Consider the following 14,138-nt stretch of genomic DNA (forward strand, 5'->3'; position numbering starts at 1 on the left):
TAAACACTACTATCATATCTGCCACCATGCCTGGCAATGTTTCCATCTCCCGCCACTCTCTTAAAGAAAAAAAACTTGCCCCACACATCTCCATTAAACTCCCCCCCCCCCCCCCCCCCCCCCCCATGGTGTTGGACATTTCCATCCTGGGATAAAGGTACTGACCGTTATTTGGCTGGCCAATTTAATCAATCAAATGAATGCTTCATTAGCAAAGCACTTCCTTCGCACAGAACCAAAACTTCTAAGTTCATTAAATAAGTCTGCTCTACATGTTAGGCCCAGCAGTAGAAAGCAGTTGATTATAAATGGCCTTTTAATAGTACTTGTCATTAATGTAATTGTAAACGCTCCACTCGTGCCTTATCCGTATCTTCCCAATTTATTCCCTTTCATTAAAAACATTCTGTCAAATGCCCTTTCCCATTAAATATGTTGTATCTTATTATGGAGGAATACCTTCAGTAAAGGGAAAAATAAGGCTCCCGACTAAATGATATATAATATGCGCTGGCACAGTGCTGCAGAGTTGCTGCCTTACAATGCCAGAGACCCGGGTTCAACCCTGACTCTGGGTGCTGCCTGTACGGTTTGCACGTTCTCCATGACCGCATGGGTTTTCCCTGGGTGCTCCATTCTCCTCTTCAATAAGATATCCTCTCATCCTTCTAAATTCCAGAGTATACAAGCCCAGGCGATCCATTCTCCATTCTCTCAGCATATGACAGCCCCGCCATCCCGGGAATTAACCTTGTAAACCTACGCTACACTCCCTCAATAGCACTGAAAATGCACACAATACTCCAGGTGTGGTCTCACTACGGCCCTATACAACTGCAGAAGGACCTCTTTGCTCCTATACTCAACTCTTCTTGTTATGAAGGCCAACATACCATTCACTTTCTTCACTGCCTGATGCACCTGCATGCTTACTTTCATTGACTGATGAACAAGGATCTCCAGATCCCATTGTACTTCCCCTTTTCCCAACTTGACACCATTAGATAATAACCTACCTTCCTGTTTTTGCTACCAAAGTGGATAACCTCACATTTATCCACATTAAACTGCACCTGCCATGCATCTGTCCACTCACCCAACTGTCCAAGTCACCCTGCATTATCATAGCATCCTCCTCACAGTTCACACTGCCACCCAGCTTTGTGTCATCTGCAAATGTGCTAATGTTACTTTGAATCCCTTCATCTAAATTATTGATGTATATTGTAAATAGCTGCGGTCCCAGCACTGAGCCTTGCGGTACCCCACTAGCCACTGCCTGCCATTCTGAAAGGGACTCATTAATCCCTAATCTTTGTTTCCTGTCTGCCAACCAATTTTCTAACCATGTCAGATTGGCTATATTTAAGAGGGAGTTAGATGTGGCCCTTGTGGCTAAAGGGATCAGGTGGTATGGAGAGAAGGCAGGTACAGGATACTGAGTTGGATGATCAGCCATGATCATATTGAATGGCGCAGGCTCGAAAGGCCGAATGGCCTACTCCTGCACCTATTTTCTATGTTTCTATGTCAGCACTCTACTCCCAATACCATGTGCCCTAATTTTGCCCACTAATCTCCTATGTGGGACCTTATCAAATGCTTTCTGAAAGTCCAGGTACACTATATCCACTGGCTCTCCCTTGTCCATTTTCCTAGTTCCATACTCAAAAATAAGATTAGTCAAGCATGATTTCCCCTTCGTAAAACCATGCTGACTCGGACTGATCCTGTTACTGCTACCTAAATGTGCCGCTATTTCATCTTTTATGATTGACTCCAGCATCTTCCCCACCACCGATGCCAGGCTAACTGGTCTATAATTCCATGTTTTCTCTCCCCCTCCTTTCTTAAAAAGTGGGATAACATTAGCTACCCTCCAATCCACAGGATCCTGATCTGAATCTATAGAACATTAGAAAAAAATCACCAATGCATCCACGATTTCTAGAGCCGCTTCGTTAAGTACACTGGGATGCAGACCATCAGGCCCTGAGGATTTATCGGCCTTCAGTCCCATCATTCTACCCAACACCATTTCCTGCCTAATGTGGATTTCCTTCAATTCCTCCGTCACCCCAGATCCTCTGGCCATATCAGGAAGATTGTTTGTGTCCTCCTTAGTGAAGACAGATCCAAAGTACCTGTTCAACTCATCTGCCATTTCCTTATTCCCCATAATAAATTCACATTTTTCAGTCTTCAAGGGTCCAACATGGATAGAATCATTCCACTTACTTGTCATACGTGTTTTTTGCTTGCATATTTTGAATTGTGCATTTTGTTGTACGAAACTAAGCTTAAGTAAGCCTGAATAGTTCATATAAATGTTTATGCAGGAACCATCCAGAATACATGTAGTGTTACAGAATTTCATCTCTGGCCTTTGTCCGCCATCTGCTTATCAAAACACCCCACACTTCTATCAATGTATTACCAACCAGGCTTTGTCCTGTCCCTCTCCTCCCCCCTTCCAGCTTGCTTCCCCCACCCCTCCCCCCACCCGCCTACATTCAGTCTGAAGAAGGGTCCCGACCCAAAGCGGCACCTATCCACGTTCTCCAGAGATGCTGGTGAAACGTCCTCTAAACAAGGCCAGATGTCAGGATTAAACCCAGGTCATCAGAGCTGTGAGGCTGCAGTGTTGCTGGCTGCACTTGAGTGGTGCCACTTGTGAAGAATATTTCATTCTAGGATCCTGTAGGGAAATCAAACCATATCTTGCATCCAAGGTAAAGAATAATGAAAGAATTACCCAAAGCAGAACTGTGAGATGAAACATGTAAATAAAACTGATCCTGGCAGGAGAGTATATATTAAGACATTTTTTAGATAATTAGTTGGGTCAACAGGAAAGTTTCATAGGTCATGTCCACCTGGCTTTTTCAGAATATGGAAAATAACCCTTTGCCACGAACAAACAATTGCATTTATTTAAAACTGTAATGCTTGCAGTTACATATTTATGTAAAAACAGTTTAATAATGACATTAGCATTATATGAACTGTTCATAAATGTTATGTAGTAAAAGGATCCGCAGAGGCTGGTTTATACAGAATATTGTTCAATGCTACCCAATGAGAAACAACCAAACCTCAAGGTCTGTCATTTTCTCTCAAGGTCTGCCATTTTGTGTCATTATTAAGACGAGAAATGAATTAGAATTAGTGATAGCAAAATTCCATCTCAAATCAGTTGCTGCAAAGTGCACTTAAAATAACGTCCTACAAATACTTTTTCACACAGAGAGTTGTGAGTGTGTGGAATTCTCTGCCTCAGAGGGCGGTGGAGGGCCGGTTCTCTGGATACTTTCAAGAGAGAGCTAGATAGGGCTCTTAAAGATAGCGATGTCAGGGGATATGGGGAGAAGGCAGGAACAGGGTACTGATTGTGGATGATCACATTGAATGGCGGTGCTGGCTTGAAATGCCGAATGGCCTACTCCTGCACAAATTGTCTATTGTCTATAACAATAGCCTTAAGAACTGCAAGCAAAAAGATAAGCTGCAACACATTGACATTTTCAGTGACCATGACTGATTCATGGAAATATGGATGTTTCTATATCGCTAATCTCTGAATTATCCCCATCACACTGTGAATATCAGTATAGTCATAGAATCATAGAGCTATGTAGCACAGGCTCTTCAGCCAAACTCACAATGCTGACTACGTTGCTTAACTGAGCTTGTCCCAATTGTCAGTGCATGGCCTGCTGTATATTCCTCTAAATTGTTCTCATCCCTGTGCACATCGAAGTGTCTTTTAAATGTTGCAATCATACCTGCCTCTACCACTTCCTCTGGCAGCTTATTCCATATACCCACCATTATCTGTCGGAAATAAATGCCCCTCGTCTCCCATTAAACCTTTCCCCTCTCACTTTTAACCTAGTTGCCTTCTGGTTTTAGACTTCACTACCTACTGCCAGAGCAGGTGACGAAATCAGATACAAGATTAAGAAATATTTAAATGTGCACCTGAAAAGATATGGCATGAAAGACTATTGACCTAATGCTGGCAAATAGGATTAGTGTAGTGGGGCCAAATAGTTTTGTTTTGTTTAATGTCGTGTGTACTGAGGTATAGTGAAAAGCTTTGGTTGCATACTAACCAGTTAGCAGAAAGACAATGCATGATTACGATCAAGCCGTCCACAGTGTACAAATAGCAAAATTCATAGCAAAAGGATTTGAGTATAGGAGCAGGGAGGTTCTACTGCAGTTGTACAGGGTCTTGGTGAGACCACACCTGGAGTATTGTGTACAGTTTTGGTCTCCAAATCTGAGGAAGGACATTATTTCCATAGAGGGAGTGCAGAGAAGGTTCACCAGACTGATTCCTGGGATGTCAGGACTTTCATATGAAGAAAGACTGGATAGACTCGGCTTGTACTCGCTAGAATTTAGGAGATTGAGGGGAGATCTTATAGAAACTTACAAAATTCTTAAGGGGTTGGACAGGCTAGATGCAGGAAGATTGTTCCCGATGTTGGGGAAGTCCAGGACAAGGGGTCACAGCTTAAGGATAAGGGGGAAATCCTTTAGGACCGAGATGAGAAAAACATTTTTCACACAGAGAGTGGTGAATCTCTGGAACTCTCTGCCACAGAATGTAGTTGAGGCCAGTTCATTGGCTATATTTAAGAGGGAGTTAGATGTGGCCCTTTTGGCTAAAGGGATCAGGGGGTATGGAGAGAAGGCAGGTACGGGATACTGAGTTGGATGATCAGCCATGATCATATTGAATGGCGGTGCAGGCTCGAAGGGCCGAATGGCCTACTCCTGCACCTATTTTCTATGTTTTCTATGTAATACACGGTGACGGGAATAACATGAGCATAGTTAAAGTAAGAAATGTTGCTGTTGGAGTAGAGATTACGACTGCGGAAATGTCTCCTCATTTCAAAATTTATTAGATGAAACCGTTTACTCTAATAGACATGAAATAGTGAATCAACTCCACAAGATACAAGGTCAATTTTCCCAAAAATTACAGATGATCAGAAGTAAAAACAGAAAATACTGAAGGACCAAATAGTGTCCGTAGAAAGTGAAAAACTGAGTTAACATTTCAGATAGATCCCTGTCAGAAGGGTGATTGATTTGAAATATTATCTCTGTTTCTCTTGATGCACATATTGCCCAACCAGACCACTTTCTGTTTTATTTTCAGATTTTCAGCAGCTGCAGTTTAATTTAAAAGGAACAGAGTGCTTGAGGAACTCAGTGGGTTGGGTGGCGTCTCTGAATGGTGAATTGGTGATGTTTTGGGTTGGGACCCGTCTTCAGATAGTGAATTTGGTCGGGTGTCAGGGGTTATGGGGGGAAGGCAGGAGAATGGGGTGAGATAGATCAGCCATGTGGAGTCGACTTGATGGGCCGAATGGCCTAATTCTGCTCCTATCATATGACCTTATGACCTAAGAAGGGTCCTAATCTGAAACATCCAAATCGTGGAGCCACCCTCCAGAGATCCTCCCTGAGACACTGCATTACACCAGCACTTGATCTTTTTTTGCAAATTAGCATCTGCAGTTCCTTATGTCTACATTTTACTGTTTCACAGCAAAATCTCCTCAAGGTATGGCAATCAGTCTGAAGCAGGGTCATGACCTGCAATGTCGGCTATCCATGTCCTCCAGAGAAGCCACCTGACCTGCTGAGTTACTCCAGCACTTGTGTTTTTGTTTTGCTTTAGTAAATCTACATCTGCAGTTCCTTGACAGTTCATTTTTTATTTGAAACATCAATGATGGTCTTTGAATCCACGATGATGGTCTTGGAATCCACAACTATGACAGACTTTGCATGTATTGACACTTCAATGAGATGGCTGCATTGTATGACAGCCTTGAAAGTTCAGTCCCACGAGATACAATGCCTGCCTGACCCCGTACATTTTGCCTACCAAACTTACGAGGTTAAGACATGAATGTCCCAAGGTCTTTCGGGCATCCAACCAACTCACTCATCCAACCTAAAATCAAAATCACCTATTTTAGTTTGCCATTTGGAGTAGTTTTCTTTTGTCTGCAATTAAGTCTCAAATGTAACACCAGCTGTGAGCACTCAACAGTTGAATCTAAGATCAAACCAAGATAACAAGTCTGCTTTTATTATCTACAGGAGTCAAGTACGCTACCGGATTAAAACACATAAACTCAACCAACACCTGTGTGAGAACAAAAACGTCATTGTAAACAAATGCTTGTCTTTCAATCTTATTTCCTCCTTGAAGCTAAGAAATAAATGAACAAGTATAAAGAAGGAGGGTGGGAAGGAAGATGCAATTGAAACCAATCAATACAATGGAAATTGTAAGGCAAAAGTCAAACTACTGATTGAACTCAACGGGTCAGGCCGTATCTGTGGAGGCAGAGGGATGATCAATGTTTTGAGTTGAGATTCTGCATCAGTACTGAGTGTAGAAGGAAGATGTAAATCGTCGAAGAACAGTAGAAACCACAGTGAGAGAGGGACTTGCAGAAATTTAATTTGCTTTAAATTAGACTAACTGCAGCCCCTTATGAGTCTCCATTTTACCACTCCACCAGTCTTCAAGGTAAGCCCTCTTTGAAAATGTTTTTTCCTCTCCTTTTAACATGCAAGGTGTCGACCTGAAACACTGCCTCCAAGATGCTGCCTGACACACTGAGTTCCTCCAGTAGCTTGTTTTTTTTTAAATTCCAGATTCCAGCATCTGTAGCTTCTTGCGTTTCCAAAAGGGAAATAGAAATTGATGATTTCTATAAATTGTATATCATTTCAGGTAGGTAATGTAAATGGTTAGTTAAGATATCAAAGCCTCTTCTTTGGACTGAATGGTCTGAAGATATGTCTTGATCCAAAACATCAGCTATCCATGTTCTCCTGAGATGCTGATTGACCTGCTGAGTTACACCAGCACTTTGTGTCCTTTTGAGGTCAGGGTACAGAAATTTGTCTGGGTGAAAACGTAGCAAATTGAGGTAAATATGGGGAAGTGTGAGTTCACTTTGTTAAGAAGAATGTGAAGGTAGACTTTCATCAACATGGAGGAAGATTGCAGATGAGCAGTGTACAAAGGGATCAAGGTTTTCATGTGCATGAATAGTAAAAGGTAACAGGCAGCAAAGGAAATCAAATGGCATATTTTATGGAGTTTCATATATTGTTACAATTTCACAGGTTACTGGGTGAAGACACAACAGGAGTAATATGCACTATTTTGGTTCCAATAAGATCAATAGCACTCATGGCTTCAGTGCCTTCATGCTAAAGTGCAGTGAAGATCAATGCCTTAAAAGAAGTTACACTGTTGTTTTCAAGCAATTTTTCCCTGAACATAGAGAGTTGCATATGACCTTCCAGTAGTTCACCAGAAACCTGTACTATATGGCAAGGTTTCTTTTCTCAGAACTTATTGTGCAGATATGACCACTCAAAGCTGTGATGATGAACACTGGTTTATAATTTTCCTGTAAAGTGCTGCAGAATTTAGAAACATTGGGCGAGAAAATCATCAGCAGCGCCAATGGAATGCTTACTAATAAATCTGGCAAGGCTTGGTTGCAGCTGAGGGCTTGATAGAGTGGAGGGACTCTGTCGGAGCTTCATAGGTTTGCCAGTGAGTGGTGAGTTGAGTCAAGGGTTGCAGGTAGTCAATGAGGTAAGGTGCTGGTGTCAGGTCAACTGATCAGGGCTCAGGAGATCAACTGGTAGCATTTTTTAGCCCCTTATCTGAGAACTTACAAAATAGTGAAAGGCCTTGATAGAGTGGATGTAGATGTTTTCACTAGTGGGAGAGTCTAGGGCCTGAGGTCATAGCCTCAGAATTAAAGGACGTTCCTTTAGGAAGGAGATGAGGAGGAATTTCTTTAGTCAGAGGGTGGCGAATCTGTGGAATTCATTATCACAGAAGTCTGTGGAGGCCAAGTCAATGGATATTTTTAAGGCAGAAATAGATTAGTATGTGTTTCAGGGTTTGTGGGGAGAAGGCAGGAGAATGGGGTTGAGATGGAAAGTTAGATCGACAATGATTGAATGGTAGAGTGGACGATAGGCCAAATGGCCTAATTTTGCTCTTATCACTCATGAACTAATGAACATTAGGATTGCAGGCAAGAGTCATGAAGTAGAGAGGGATAGACTGGTGATAGCCCAAAGAGAAACATTATATAGATAAATTAAAAAGGTCCTCTTTGAACCGCCCCCCTGGCAGAATAAGCAGTGCTCTAAAATCTTTAGATGCTGCTGCACCCGCTGAGTTTCTCCAGCATTTTTGTGTACCTCTAAAAACTTTAGTTGGCACACCAATGGTAGGCATGCTTAGAATCTCATGTGCAATAATTTCTTCCAGAACTAATTTAAAGTAGTAATTTACAGGAAATAATGCCATTCTCTGCCGTATCCAGCATCGAAAACATGCACAAATTGTGACAAGGGGTGTCAGGTTGAGGCAAGATTCACCCAGGGACCAGTGACCAAATTTCCCAGCCTTCTTATTTCTTGCTGGTTTTATACCAGAAACTTGTTCATCCAGTCTGGGAGGGAGTTCCAGTTTGATTGTACAAAGCAACAATGAATTATAAGTTCCTTGGTTGATACAACTAAACAATAATTATTTAAATTGCCTGCACACAAGCTGACAAATAAATGGGATTAAACAGCCAAAGAATGTGTGCGCATGTGCATGTTTTTGCCTTTACAGGGCATAGAACTTGGTGCAGCTGAAAAATGACTGGATGATCACCCTCTGCGCTGATTGCATTTTCTGAGCATTAATCTTGCTCTCTTTAAATGCAGAATACTGCCCCAAAATATCAAAAGTACATCAGGCAACTGAACTGCCCTCTCATCAATTAGACAACAGTCCTGATCTCTCATCTACCTCATTGGAGACCATTAAATTATATTTAATCTGATTTTAATGTACTTTATCTTGCACTAAACATTAACCCCTTCATCCTGTATCTGTACACTGTGGGTGGCTTGATTGTAATCATGTACAGTATTTTCACTGCAACAAGAAGCTTTTCACTGTACCTCAGTAGAAACATAGAAACATAGAAATTAGGTGCAGGAGTAGGCCATTCGGCCCTTCGAGCCTGCACCGCCATTCAATATGATCATGGCTGATCATCCAACTCAGTATCCCGTACCTGCCTTCTCTCCATACCCTCTGATCCCCTTAGCCACAAGGGCCACATCTAACTCCCTCTTAAATATAGCCAATGAACTGGCCTCGACTACCCACTGTGGCAGAGAGTTCCAGAGATTCACCACTCTCTGTGTGAAAAAAGTTCTTCTCATCTCGGTTTTAAAGGATTTCCCCCTTATCCTTAAGCTGTGACCCCTTGTCCTGGACTTCCCCAACATCCGGAACAATCTTCCTGCATCTAGCCTGTCCAACCCCTTAAGAATTTTATACGTTTCTATAAGATCCCCTCTCAATCTCCTAAATTCTAGAGAGCATAAACCAAGTCTATCCAGTCTTTCTTCATAAGACAGTCCTGACATCCCAGGAATCAGTCTGGTGAACCTTCTCTGCACTCCCTCTAGGGCAATAATGTCCTTCCTCAGATTTGGAGACCAAAACTGTACGCAATACTCCAGGTGTGGTCTCACCAAGACCCTGTACAACTGCAGTAGAACCTCCCTGCTCCTATACTCAAATCCTTTTGCTATGAAAGCTAACATACCATTCGCTTTCTTCACTGCCTGCTGCACCTGCATGCCTACTTTCAATGACTGGTGTACCATGACACCCAGGTCTCGCTGCATCTCCCCTTTTCCTAGTCGGCCACCATTTAGATAATAGTCTGCTTTCCTGTTTTTGCCACCAAAATGGATAACCTCACATTTATCCACATTATACTGCATCTGCCAAACATTTGCCCACTCACCCAGCCTATCCAAGTCACCTTGCAGTCTCCTAGCATCCTCCTCACAGCTAACACTGCCCCCCAGCTTAGTGTCATCCGCAAACTTGGAGATATTGCCTTCAATTCCCTCGTCCAGATCATTAATATATATTGTAAATAGCTGGGGTCCCAGCACTGAGCCTTGCGGTACCCCACTAGTCACTGCCTGCCATTGTGAAAAGGACCCGTTTACTCCTACTCTTTGCTTCCTGTTTGCCAGCCAGTTCCCTATCCACACATGACAATAATAAACTAAACAAGTCACCACCAAATGACCTAGAAGGCAGTATATTTCAAGATCAAAAGAATAACTCAGCATACAGGGGCGAGGGTGTGGTAGTTTGTAAACAAAGGATAAGAATTTTGAAAGGGCGGCACAGTGGTAGAGCCACTGCCTCACAGCACTAGAGACCGGGAGTCGATCCTGATCTCGGATGCTTAGTGTACAGAGTCTGTACATTCTCCCTGTGACCACACGGGTTTCCTCCAGGTGATCCAGTTTCAGCCCACATCCCCAAAACATGCGGGTTTGTTGGTTAATTGGCCTCTGTAAATTGCTCCGAGTGTGTAGGGAGTGAGAAAGTGGGATAACATAGAACTAGTGTGAATGGGTGATCGATGATCAGTGTGGACTTGTTTCCATGTGGTATCTCTAAACTAAACTAAGCTGAATTATGCAACCTATACTGAGAACTCTCCCTCATCTCAGCTATACTGATATTTCCGGTTTTATATTGCTTTTGACCTTTCAATGTGCTAAAAGACGAAACCATTACCTTGGTTTCTTGCCATGGAAAGCAATCTGGAGAATCTTTCTGCTTTCAGGGTTTAATGTCTCAGGCTTGTCTCACGTATTAATTAAAAGTTACCCTTTAATCTCCTCAGCTGTGACTCTGTCCTTGATGTGTGCACACTTGATTTCATCGCACAACAATCTATCTAGTTCAGCCTCCCAGCCACACCTGAGGAACCAGAAATGTAAACCCCTTGTATTAAGTAAAAGCCAACAAGGACAATGGAGCAGATGGTACCCCCATGGAGGTTCTAAAATGTGCCAGTGTGGAATTTCAATCAGGCCTCCAGAACCTCATCTTCCATATCTGCGAAGAAAACGATCTGCCAGATGACCTCAGGGATGCGGGAAGGATTTGACTGCAGCAACTACAGTAGTAGTATGTGTGTCTTCCATAGAGAAAGTTATCACCATGGTCATTCTCAGCCACCGCCACCCTGTGGTCGGAGGGCTACTCTGCAAAACACGTTGGATTTCCTCCTTCTAGAGGCACAATGCATGCGATCTTCATGCTTCAAGAAATGCATAAGCAGCTGCAGCCATCGTGCAGGACCTTCTTGAGCCCTTGAGTCCATAGAATTTCCTCAAAGTTTGGCTACCTGTCTAAATTTCTTAAGACTACGGAACACAGGCAAGTTGTTTGCGATGTCTTGGTAGTAGTCCATATTACAGTATCTAATGATGATTATCTCAGCTGTGGGTGAGGTCCTAGAAGACTGGCATTGTGTGTTTAAGAAGGGCTGCAAAGAAAAATGTGGGAAGTGGGAACGGCAGGAAGCTTAACATCTGTGGTAGGTATGTTACTGGAGAAGATTCTGAGAGATAGAATGCCGTCTTAAAGCGCAGTTTTTTACTATTTGGAGACTACATTGCTACCATATTGTGCAAATTATATTTTTGGCACGTTAAAACCCTTCAGTGCATTCACATCTGTGGAGCCAAAGCGGTGACAGACATTTTGGGTTGAGCCTCTGCATGAGGTCTGAGAGTGTTGAGGGAAGATTGTCAGTGCATTATAGTAAGACGGAGGGTTAAGACGTGTTGGTAGTTGATGGGTGGAACCAGATGAAATGGGGAGGAGATGGGTGTGGGGAGCCAGGTGGGGGAAGGGGAGTATTGTCCAGCTGCACCTCATAACACTGACCACTTTGTACAAGGAAGTTTCACAAATGTAATTGAGTTTTTTGAGGAAGTAACCAAGAAGGTTGATGAGGGCAAGTAGTAGACAGTCTATATGGACTTAATCAAAGCCTTTGATAAGGTTCCATAGAAAAATGTGCACATTCTATATCCATAAGGATATAGAACAGGCGTCATGGAAAGAAGCAAGGGGTGATGGGGAAAGGGATGTTTTTTTGGACTGGAGACCGATGACTAATGTTATGCCTCAGAAGTCGCTACTGGGCCCATTGTCGTTTGTCATCTTATCCAATGATCTGGGTAAGAACGTACAATTCATGGTTAGTAAGTTTGAGTAAAATAGGTGGTATCATTGAAGAAGGTCATCACGAATTGCAACATGATCTTGATCAGCTGGCTAAGTGGACTGAGGAATGACCAATGGAGTTTAATTATGAATGTTGCAGAACAGAGGGAATAAAGAGCATGTATATACTTATATAAAGTAGCATCACAGGTTGACAGGGTGGTGAAGAAGGCCTTTGGCAAGCTGGGCCTTCAAGAAGGGCATTCAGTATAGAAGCTGGGATATTATGTTACAGTTGTACAAGGCATTGGTGAGATTGTACTGGGAGCATTGTGTTCAGTTGTGTTACCTTACTACTGGAACAAAGCCATTAATCTGGAAACAGTACAGAACATGAGGATGTTTCCCGGGCTTGTGCCCATGGATTTATAAGGGAGAGGCTGAGCAGGCTAAAACAATACTGTGAATGCACACAGCCTTTTTTCCAGGGTTGCGAAATCTAGAGGATGTAGGTTTAAGGTGAGAGGGGAAAAAATTACAGGAACCTGAGGGGCATTTATTTTTCACACGAACAGGGTATGTATGTGGAAGAAGCTGCCAGTGTGGAAGTAGTTGAGGCAGGTACCATATGATAATTTAAAAGTCATTTAGGGTTAATGGCTCACATGTGGACAAATGTGACAAACGTAGATTACATCGTGGCCGGCACGGATGAGTTATGGGCCTGTCGCACTTGGGCGACTTTGTAGGCGACTACAGGAGACTATGCGGTCGCCACATGTTTGCGGGTGGTTGCTGGGGAGTCGCCTTCATGGTCGTGAGGAGTTCCTGCATTCTGGGAACTAGTCGCGGCCTCATTATGGTCACCACAAATTTTTCAATGTTGAAAAATTAGCGGCGACCAGAATGAAGCCACCATGGAGAGTAGCGAGAATTCTCGTTCCGTAGGTAGGTCACCACGAGGTCCTAGTGGGTTGCCAGGAGGTCGAAGGTTCTCAGAGGTTGTAGCCGGTGCTGACCGATGAATTTCATTGGCTCATTGGGAAAAAAAACATAAGCAGTTGTTTTCAGAACCAAGGATAACGTCGCCTGACAGTCGTCGGCAGTCGCCTGAAATATCGCCTAAGTGGGACAGGCCCATTCGGCTCAAGCGACTGTTTCCGTGGTGTGTGACTGTTTCCATCCTGTCTCTGCCTTGTGATGGTGTCTAATTTGTCGTCCTAACCTATGTATACACACCAGATATAATCTTAGTTCTGACTAACATCATCACCCCAACAGCTTCTCAATCTTTCTCACCACATTGCTGTACGCCACCTCAAACAAGCTTTCTGCCGGCATGAAACTAATCTACAGGACCGATGGAAAACATCCTCTCCACATCCACTCTATCCAAGCCTTGTCTTGTCTTATGTTACATATCCTATGATGCATATTCCAGAATCATAAACAAAGTCACTGACTGCTGATTGAATCCCACAGTATCTGAATGTATTTGAGGTAACTTTGAGGAACTTGGAGCTCACCGCCCAATTATTTTAAATCTGTTCACACGTTTAATACCGTGGGATAAGTTTATTCATTAATTCTAAGGAGGGAATATGTTAATATTAAACCTGAGGCTAAAGAAAGAAGTTGTGGGGTAAAGGAAAGGTTTTCTGAATAATTCCAAGATATTTTCACATATTCAAGCACAACCTGCTGCTTGCATTTCCACACTGTCTGTTTTGGATTCATTCACACAGACATTGAAGTCTGATTCCCCATGTCCTTGCATCTCACCTTCCTGAATCTCAGCAAGCAACAGATTATTAGAAGGGGGTGTTTTGACACACTTGCAATCTTAGACCCCTGTTACTTCCCGAGATGAGATATTAATTATGGAATCAGCATGCAAGATGATGTTCATCAAGTCAAGGTAGTGATATCGAAACTGAATGTTTGTATTATATGTGATCCCACTCACAAAAAGCAAATTACTTTCAAATTAGGCAATATATACAGTATGTATTGC

The 14,138-nt window shown here is 42.8% G+C and overlaps 1 protein-coding gene across 2 annotated transcripts in view; it reads left to right on the plus strand.

Annotated features, from left to right (window-relative positions):
• gab2 (GRB2 associated binding protein 2) overlaps positions 1-14,138 on the plus strand; it is a 232,045-nt gene that overhangs the window by 153,041 nt on the left and 64,866 nt on the right. The window lies entirely within an intron of this gene.

Source organism: Amblyraja radiata, chromosome 6 (assembly GCF_010909765.2).
Source record: "Amblyraja radiata isolate CabotCenter1 chromosome 6, sAmbRad1.1.pri, whole genome shotgun sequence".
Classification (NCBI taxonomy): Eukaryota; Metazoa; Chordata; class Chondrichthyes; order Rajiformes; family Rajidae; genus Amblyraja; species Amblyraja radiata.